Source organism: Eumetopias jubatus, unplaced genomic scaffold (genome assembly GCF_037043125.1).
Source record: "Eumetopias jubatus isolate StellerSeaLion01/CBP00866 unplaced genomic scaffold, mEumJub1_p1.0 scaffold_17, whole genome shotgun sequence".
Classification (NCBI taxonomy): domain Eukaryota; kingdom Metazoa; phylum Chordata; class Mammalia; order Carnivora; family Otariidae; genus Eumetopias; species Eumetopias jubatus.
In genome coordinates this window covers 30,087,617-30,096,101 of record NW_028274823.1, presented here as the reverse complement: position 1 = coordinate 30,096,101, position 8,485 = coordinate 30,087,617, and the positions used below count along the sequence as shown (strand labels likewise).

Here is an 8,485-nt window from a genome sequence, read left to right as displayed (position 1 = left end):
ACCCAGACAGTGCATGCTCAAAGAGTTGTCCTCCAGATAATTTGACATCCAGGTATGGAAGAGGGTAAATGTTTTAGGAAAAAGGTCAAGATCCGAAGTGCCAGTCCCCATTCTTACTCTCTGAGAGAGGACCAGAAGGGTCACGTAGAGGCTGCTGCTGAGATGCGACCTGCTGACTCCCTCATGGAATAACCACTAAAACCTGTTTAACCTTCACAACAATTGTGGCAATTCTACCCCTAACCATTTCCCCTTGCCACCCAGGCGTGCTTAACACTTAGGCTGGAAAATAAGACCCCAACAGAAAGGTAGGAAGGACTTGTTATCAATGTTCCTGAGAGGAGAAGCCATGCCTAAGTCATCTTGGTATCCCACATAGCCCCTAGCACAGTGCCTTGACTAGTCTGGGCAGATCACTTTGTAATAGACACAAACATAGCAAAAAATATCTGATGGATTCCAGCTTCTTTGGAGAATGGAAGCTATACCAGGACAAGGCCAATTCCAGGTTTACCCAGAAGTCCACAGAGATATTCACTACTTCCCTATTTATTTCTACTTCCTCTATATGTGTTTAAAAGGTGATTCAATTGCCCCATCAAACAACATTTATTCAGTGTATGCGACCTACTGGTGCTGTGATACTATGACAGAATGAAAATTCTCAGATATAAGGACTTATCCTTCCAGTGACATAAATAACACTTCTAATGAGCTCTTCCTTAGCATGCGTGTCCACTTGAGGACCACCACAACGGCTCTGCAGTTAAAGATTAAAGATAGCTGTCGATTTTTTTTGCTATTTCTGTTGTGATGTGGAGTCTAATTCCTCTTTCCTCGAATCTGGCTGGCCTAAGTGACTTACTTGACCAATAGAATGATATGGAAGTGATGTTCTGGGACTTTCAAGACTAAATCTTAAGACGTCTTGCAACTTCTACCCAGACCTCCTGGAACAATTGCTCTGGAGCTAGCCAGATGCCATATAAAAATCTGATTATCGGGGCATCTGGGTGGTTCAGCTGGTTAAGTGTCTGCCTTTGGCTCAGGTCATGATCCCAGGCTTCTGGGATCAAGTCCTGCATCGGGCTCCCTGTTCAGCTGGGAGCCTTCTTCTCCCTCCCTCTCTGCTGCTCCCCCTGCTTATGCTCTCTCTCCGTCAGATTAAAATAAAATAAAATAAAATAAAATAAAATAAAATAAAATAAAATAAAATAAAATAAAAATCTGATTACCCTGCTGCTAAAAAGTTGGAGCTACCCACTTGGAATAGCCATGTGTAGAAAGAGATGCCTTACAAGCCCAGCTTCACATGAGGGAAGAAACCTTCAGATGGTTCTAGCCTCAGCTGGTAGCTGATAGCAACTGAAAGAACCCCAAATGAGAACAACCAACCAAGCTCATCAATCATAATAAATCATTTGTTCTTGGATGCTACTCCAAAAACAACTATGGCTAAGTAAGATTTTACCATTGGGGGAAGCCGGGTGAAGGGTACACAGGAATTTTTTTGTACCATTTTGCAACTAATTCTGAGTCCTATAGTACTATTTTTTTAAAGATTTATTTACTTATTTTAGAGAGAGAGAGAGAGAGCACAAACGGGAGGGGCAGAGGGAGAGGGAGAGAGCATCTCAAGCAGACTCCATGCTGGGCATGGAGCCCAAAGCGGGGCTCAATCTCACCATCCTAAGATCACTACCTGAGCTGAAACCAAGAGTCAGACACTTAACTGACTGTGCCACCCAGGCGCCCCCTAAAGTGTTATTTTTTAAGTTGTTAAAAACTGAAACACTAGCCCACGTGATCTGGAAAAGGTCCATCTTAAAAGAACTAAAAACAGCTGAAGGTTTTCCCTGAGCCATGTCCCAGATGCTGACAATGCTAGTGCAGCCAACAGGTGTGTGTAACCACGTCCCTAAGCACAATTGCTGGCTTTGAAAGCTCAGGAGACGGCTCCGACCACCACGCCCACCCTCCCAATGTTAGTGACTCAGCCTCCATCCTAATGCCTCACTCATCACATTTGGCTCTCCTACCAGGGAAACACCCAGCTCTTCCTTTTGTCTGGTGAGGAAAGAGACTGCTTTAGCTCTTCATTTTTCAAAGACTGACATAACAGGCATGAAATGTCACTCAGCCAAAGGAGAGAGATTTTCTCTGCTAGTGTTTTTTAAAGACCTCTTTTCTTTGGTTCAAAAAAAAAAATCTCATGCAAACAAGTGAAATCATGTCCTTATTCTGCCATGCTTTAGAGATATCCCCCCATCTGTAGCTCTTCAGAGAGACCATGCCCCTCACAACTGGCATCTCTGAAGAAGAGACCCCAGCCCCACTCCCCAGATACAGCTTCCATCAGAGATGAAGTGTGGGAAGAGAACTTCTATCTCTGGTGATTTGTAGACTTGTGGTTCATGAAAAAATGGAAGCAATCACTTTGGATTAGGAGTAGGTGAGCTATAGCAAGAAAGATGAAGATTTGACAAGATCTATAGAACAATCCACAAATAGTTATTAGAGTGCCTAATTTTTCTTAGCTCTGAACCAGGTACCGTTGAGGTGTAGAAGTGTGAGAGAAAGACAAAAGATTCTAGGGGAAAAGCTTTGGACTTCCAGGACCTGAGCTGACATCCCAGTTTTGCCTCTTGCAATATGGTCTTGGGATGGTTTTTCATTCTCTCTGAGGGGTCAAGAAAGTCCTCCTGGCCACCCTCAGGGGCTTGTGAAAATCGTAAGTGAGTACAGTGCTTTGTCAACTACTGGGCCAGAGAAGGCTATTATTATCCCATGCCATTGTGTACTAGGAGGTCAGAGAAGGAAGAGGGAACTGGGCAGGAGCTGTCAGGGAGGACTTTGATGGAGGACATTGGTCTAAAGTGGACCTTGGAGGAAGGAAAGGATTGGGAAGCAGAAAAGGCATTCCTCCCTAGGGGAACTGAGGGAGGGATTTGTATCCTGTGGGGGAGGGATGAAAGTAAGGAAACTTGACTTAACCTGTGAGAGGGGTTTTGATTGAGGAACCATATGGAAAATAAGTTAAGGGAGATAAGAGAGCCTCTGATTATGAAGGATCTAGAAAAACAAAGAGATAAGAAAGGGTAAAGAAACAAGGTGAAGGATGCTCACCAACTTCTTACCTGCACATCCCACAGAATATATCCAATACTCCAATATTCTGAAATATTTATTGCTCTGGTCTGTACAGCAAAACCACCATAGTGAACCATGTCATAGTGAAAACTATGACGATACTAATATAATCAGTTACATTGCTCGATGCTATATGTAGGGAAGAGGTACTGTGAAATTTTTTATGCTCTCAGAAATAAAATGATGTTTATCCAGTTGGACATCTTCTAAAAGATAAAATGATGCATCTTCCTAATTAGAAGTTTCTAGGAAAGGGAAACCTATACTTCTTTTTCTTTCATACACTGACCCACTCCAGTATTAAATCAGCACACTGAGAAGAAAGGGCAGCACGAGTCCCTACACTCTCCTTCACCAATATTCAATCTGGCTGGAATCCCAAAATTCCAGTCTGTCATATTTCCTGACCATGGGCATCTTGCAACTATTTGTAGATTTGGGGTATCTCAGGGTAGTAAATAAATCTCCTTATAAAGATCATGAATCCCATGACAAGATCTCTCTCTCTCTCTCTCGTTTGGTACAGTTGTTCCTAATGTTTCTTTGGCATCTTACTACTTACTACTTTTGGGGAGTCCCTTTTATCCTAAGCTTTAACCTAAGCTTTTTCCCCATGAAAAGGAAATAGCTAGAGGACCCTGGTTGGATGCTAGAGAAATGCAGGGATTCCAACTGTAAGAGTAAATTCAGCCATATTGTTTATTAGTTGATGCCTCGGGACTTGAAGTCTGAGATTGTCCTGCTGTTTTTTTTTTTTTTTATTCCTGTTACCTAGCAAATAAGTGTTTGTTGAATGAATAAAGACATTTAGTAAAATCTAATGGTAATAGTAATAATGTATAATGAAAATAAGAAAGGGTGATGAACTTCTGGATCCAATACAAAAAAGCAAATGAAAACAATCAGTGAAGAAATTCTGTATACCCAATATAAGTATAATCACGTCATCACCAGGAGCAAACATATATTAACTTCCCACAATGCAAAAATAACTATGCTGTCTTCTTAGTCTAGAGAGCAAAGAATAGCCATAATTCCTATCCTGAGGGAGCTTACAAATTAATGGAAAAAACAATACACAAGCTTACTCAATAGAAATATTTGAGAACAGTTATGTACAGAATGGCATGAGGAAGATGGCGTGTCAGAAATCGTGCTGGCAAGTTGGAAACTAGGTGGGGCTACTCAGGAAACATGAAATTCCTTCTCATCAACTACTATTCATTGAGGCTGATTCTCCTTGGTCATGGGGAGAAGATGAAATTAAGACTGAAAATGAGTTTGTGATTGAGAATAAGTGAAGTTGAAGTGAAAATGAAGAGCAATAAGAGGGTGGGAGCCTAAGAAGGAAATAGAGACAGAGCTTGAGGAATGACTGGGGCTGGGTCACCCGTACCTTCTGGGATATTTTTATAAAAGGGATGGTGAATGGATTTCCTTTAGTACTTGAGTATACTGAGCGTATCACTCATCCTGGGATAATAAAACTTTGTTCCCCCACACAATCTATGACCCCATTTTTCTTTTTTTTTTAAGATTTTATTTATTTATTTGAGAGAGAGAATGAGAGAGAGAGAGAGAGAGCACATGAGGGGGAGAGGGTCAGAGGGAGAAGCAGACTCCCTGCTGAGCAGGGAGCCCGATGCAGGACTCGATCCCAGGACTCCAGGATCATGACCTGAGCCAAAGGCAGTCGCTTAACCAACTGAGCCACCCAGGCGCCCTATGACCCCATTTTTCTATGACCTTGCAGTGGAAATATACATAAAACATGTCTTGTAAAGCCGGGCACATAGTAGGTACTCAATAAATTGTGGTTGCCTTCCTCATCTATTTATCTGGTGAATGCTTTCATGAGAACTCTACAAGTTTTCTTCTCTGCCCTTGTCTTGTTGATTGTCCATGGCTGTTGGTCCTTTTTCCAACTCTGCTGTTGATTCACCATACGAACTTAGGCAAATCTGATGTTCTCTCTGAGCAAGAAAATGGGATAATGTCTGTCCAATATACCCCCCAGGCTGGTTAGGAGGATAGTGCTTGTGAAGGCACCAGGAAATGCATCAAGTGCTTAGCAAATCTAAGGTATTAGGATTAAGCCCTATTTGTATCACTCCCCCAAAGAGTATGTCCATCACCCAGTGGCTGAGGTAAGGCTAGAGAAGACCGAGTAACTTTAGTGACCTAATTATTGCACAGACCCCCTGGGATGGTTTCACCAGCTCTGTGGTTCTTCCACGGGGGAGATTTGTGCACCAAGGGTGTTTAACTGATCCTTTTAAATAAAATTTAAATAAAATTAAACTGCAGTTACAATTTGAAGTTAGAAAAGCAGACAAAATAAAATGGTTCACAAGTGTTGATCAAGTAACCACGGAGACCCTTGTAAATACTCACATTATTGTAAAAATGAACATAACCTCTCACTTCCAGGAGTTTGGAGGTGATTCCATGTTGATATAAAGACAAGGTCACCAGTTACAAGCACACACACACATGCACACAGACATCCATATTCAGAGACACCAAAAGGATCATGCTTATTTTCAGGTTGCAAAATAGATTCAAGACTTCAGGAAAATATTCTGTCAAATACCCCAGGGGGCAGAGGGATTAGACTGTGATGGACATAGAATTCAGTTTCTGTCCTCTACCTCCAAGCATACTGAGAACAAAAAATGGAGTTGATTCCTCCATGAGTTAGTTAAAATTTGTTTGTTTTGTTTTGTTTTAACACCATTATGCCATGAATTCATTGGGAATGGATCCCAGCAGCTCAGGTCCTTTCTGTTGGCTCCCAAAGAAGTGTGCTTCTCTGGGTGGAGCAGGCTGCTGCTTCATTGAACCCAGGTACCTTCCTCTTTGGCTTCCTTCTTTTTCTCATCATTTTCCTTCATACACTTCAGGAAGCTACCTCAACTCCTGGAGTGCTTAATATGCTGAATACATACTTAAGGGGGGCAAGAATCATGCCCTTCTTCATTATGACAATGCCAGCAGCAAGCTGGGTAACACAGTAAGCTCTTCCGGTTCTGCCATGGTAACATTTGTGGGACGAGTGCCCATTCCCTTCACAGTGACAATATCACCTCTCTTGTAGATTCCCACGTGTGCAGCCCAATGAACAACTCCACGCTTCCTAAAAGGCCTTAAGAACATATAATGGGTACCTCTCCTCTCTCCCTCTGTGTTGGTCATTTTGGCAAATTACTGGAAGATGGTGGTTCCACCCTGCCCCCCGCCCGCCCCCCAAAAAGCAGATACAGTTTTAACTTAGCTCATACAATGAGAATCACATATAATAAAAACCATGCTTGAAAAGTCCTTAAATTGGCCATGAAGTAGAATGGCTGTGCCCATACTTCCATGCTTCTCTAAAGACATACCCCTAGGTTGGCCTAGCCAGTTAAAGTCTTTAACAGCAGGATCACACTCACAGCAACAGTGCTTACCGTACGACAGGCACCTGGCAAATGAGACCACAGGAGCTAAGAGCAGACTCACCTCTCCAGTCTCACTTCCTTTTGGGGCAGAATCAACCCACAATAGCATTTTAAGTCCCAGCTGTCTACTTGGCAGATCCTATCTGCCTCTTTGCGGAGAGCCAAGCCTGTTTCAAAAAATCCCTTTTCAAAAAATTGACGTTATGGATATATGGTCTACAAACAATAAAATACATCTATCTTCAGTACACAGTTTGAGGAGTTTGACAAATGTATACACTCATGTGACCAACACCACATTAAAAGGATAGAACATTGGGATGCCTGGGTGGTTCAGTCCGTTGAGTGTCAGACTCGATTTCAGGTGAGGTCATGATCTCGGGGGTCGTGGGATCCAGCACCACGTCGGGCTCCGTGCTCAGTGGGGAGCCTGCTTGAGATTCTCTCCCTCTGCCCCTCCCCTCACACGTGCGCGTGCTCTCTCTCTCAGATAGATAAATAAGTGTTTAAAAAATAAAAGGATAGAATATCGCCATACCCCAAAAATTCTGTTGTGCCCCATTGCAGTAAATCCCCACTCCTGACACTATTGATATGCTTCTCTTTTCAAGTATTTTCTAGAATTTCATACAAATGGAATCACACAGTATGTACTCTTCTGTGAAAATGGCCCATTTAAACAAAGATTTAACCCATTCATGGAAATACAATGATTGCTATAGGTCGTAACATCTTTGAATGTAACTTAAAGGGAAAAGAAACATAGTCTGGCAATTAAGGAGGGAAGCTGTTCTATAAATATGGGGCAAATTGCCAATCTTTTAAGATAGGAGAATCAGCTGATCATTAAGCTCAGGGGACGTCAATAAGACCAACTTCAGGAGAAGGGTGGTTTGGGATGCAGCTTTGTGGAAGATGAAAGCAGATGAAATCCATTTAGATGGATGTGGAGGAAGGAAGGAGGTAAGGTAGGAAATGCCTGGAAATCAGTGTCAAACCTGATTTTGTCACTGAGAAGCCACATGACTGAACACTGTCTTCGAAGCTGTCCCTGAGTTTACAGCTGTGAGAACATGGCAGCCCAGAAGGCCGGGAGTGGAGATTGATCCTGTGGGAGAAAGTTCATCATGGTGGGTGACCTAAAGTCATTCCTGTATAAAAAATTACCAAGTGTTGAAGGACTCCATGCTACTGTTGTGTCAGATAGAAATGGAGTGCCTGCTGTTGAAGTGGCCAATGATATTGCTCCAGAGCATGCTTTGAGACCTGGTTGCTTACCTACTTTTGCCCTTGCAACAGACCAAGGAAGCAAACTCGGACTTTCAAAAAATAAAAGTATCAGCTGTTACAATAACACCCACCAGGTGGTTCAATTCAATCATTTACCTTTGGTGGTGAGTTTCACAACCAGCAGCAATGCCAACCCAGGACTCGCTGTCAGCCTAGAAAGGGAGCTTGCTCTGTTATTTGAAGAATTTAGACAAGTCGTGGACGTTAATCTGGAGGTGGTTTTGATGTACACCTTATTTTCATTATAACAGACACAATATCAATCCAGCAATCTTTAGAACCACAATAATACTTGTATCCATGTACTCAAGAAAGGGCCCCTTTCCCCACCTTACACTAAAGAAAGAGCTTTAGATAGATATAATTTATGGACAGATTGATTGTTATCTTTTCTTGTATAGAGTCTTTTCTTAATTTAGTGAGATCTGGGGATACCACAGAAATGGTTCAGTACATTAGTTCCCACGGAGTTAGTCCAGTCACCCAATATACATGAGATATCTATTCAGTGGGTCAGAATCAAAATGGTACTTTGGTCCACTTGTGCCATGAAGTGCTCCCTATTATGTAATATGCCCAGGACTGCAGAATGAAGAAGACCTGTT

The 8,485-nt window shown here is 42.3% G+C and overlaps 1 pseudogene; it reads left to right on the top strand.

Annotated features, from left to right (window-relative positions):
- The first annotated feature begins 7,717 nt into the window (after window positions 1-7,717).
- LOC114205270 (ragulator complex protein LAMTOR3 pseudogene) lies at window positions 7,718-8,128 on the top strand (annotated as a pseudogene).
- The last annotated feature ends 357 nt before the right edge of the window (window positions 8,129-8,485 follow it).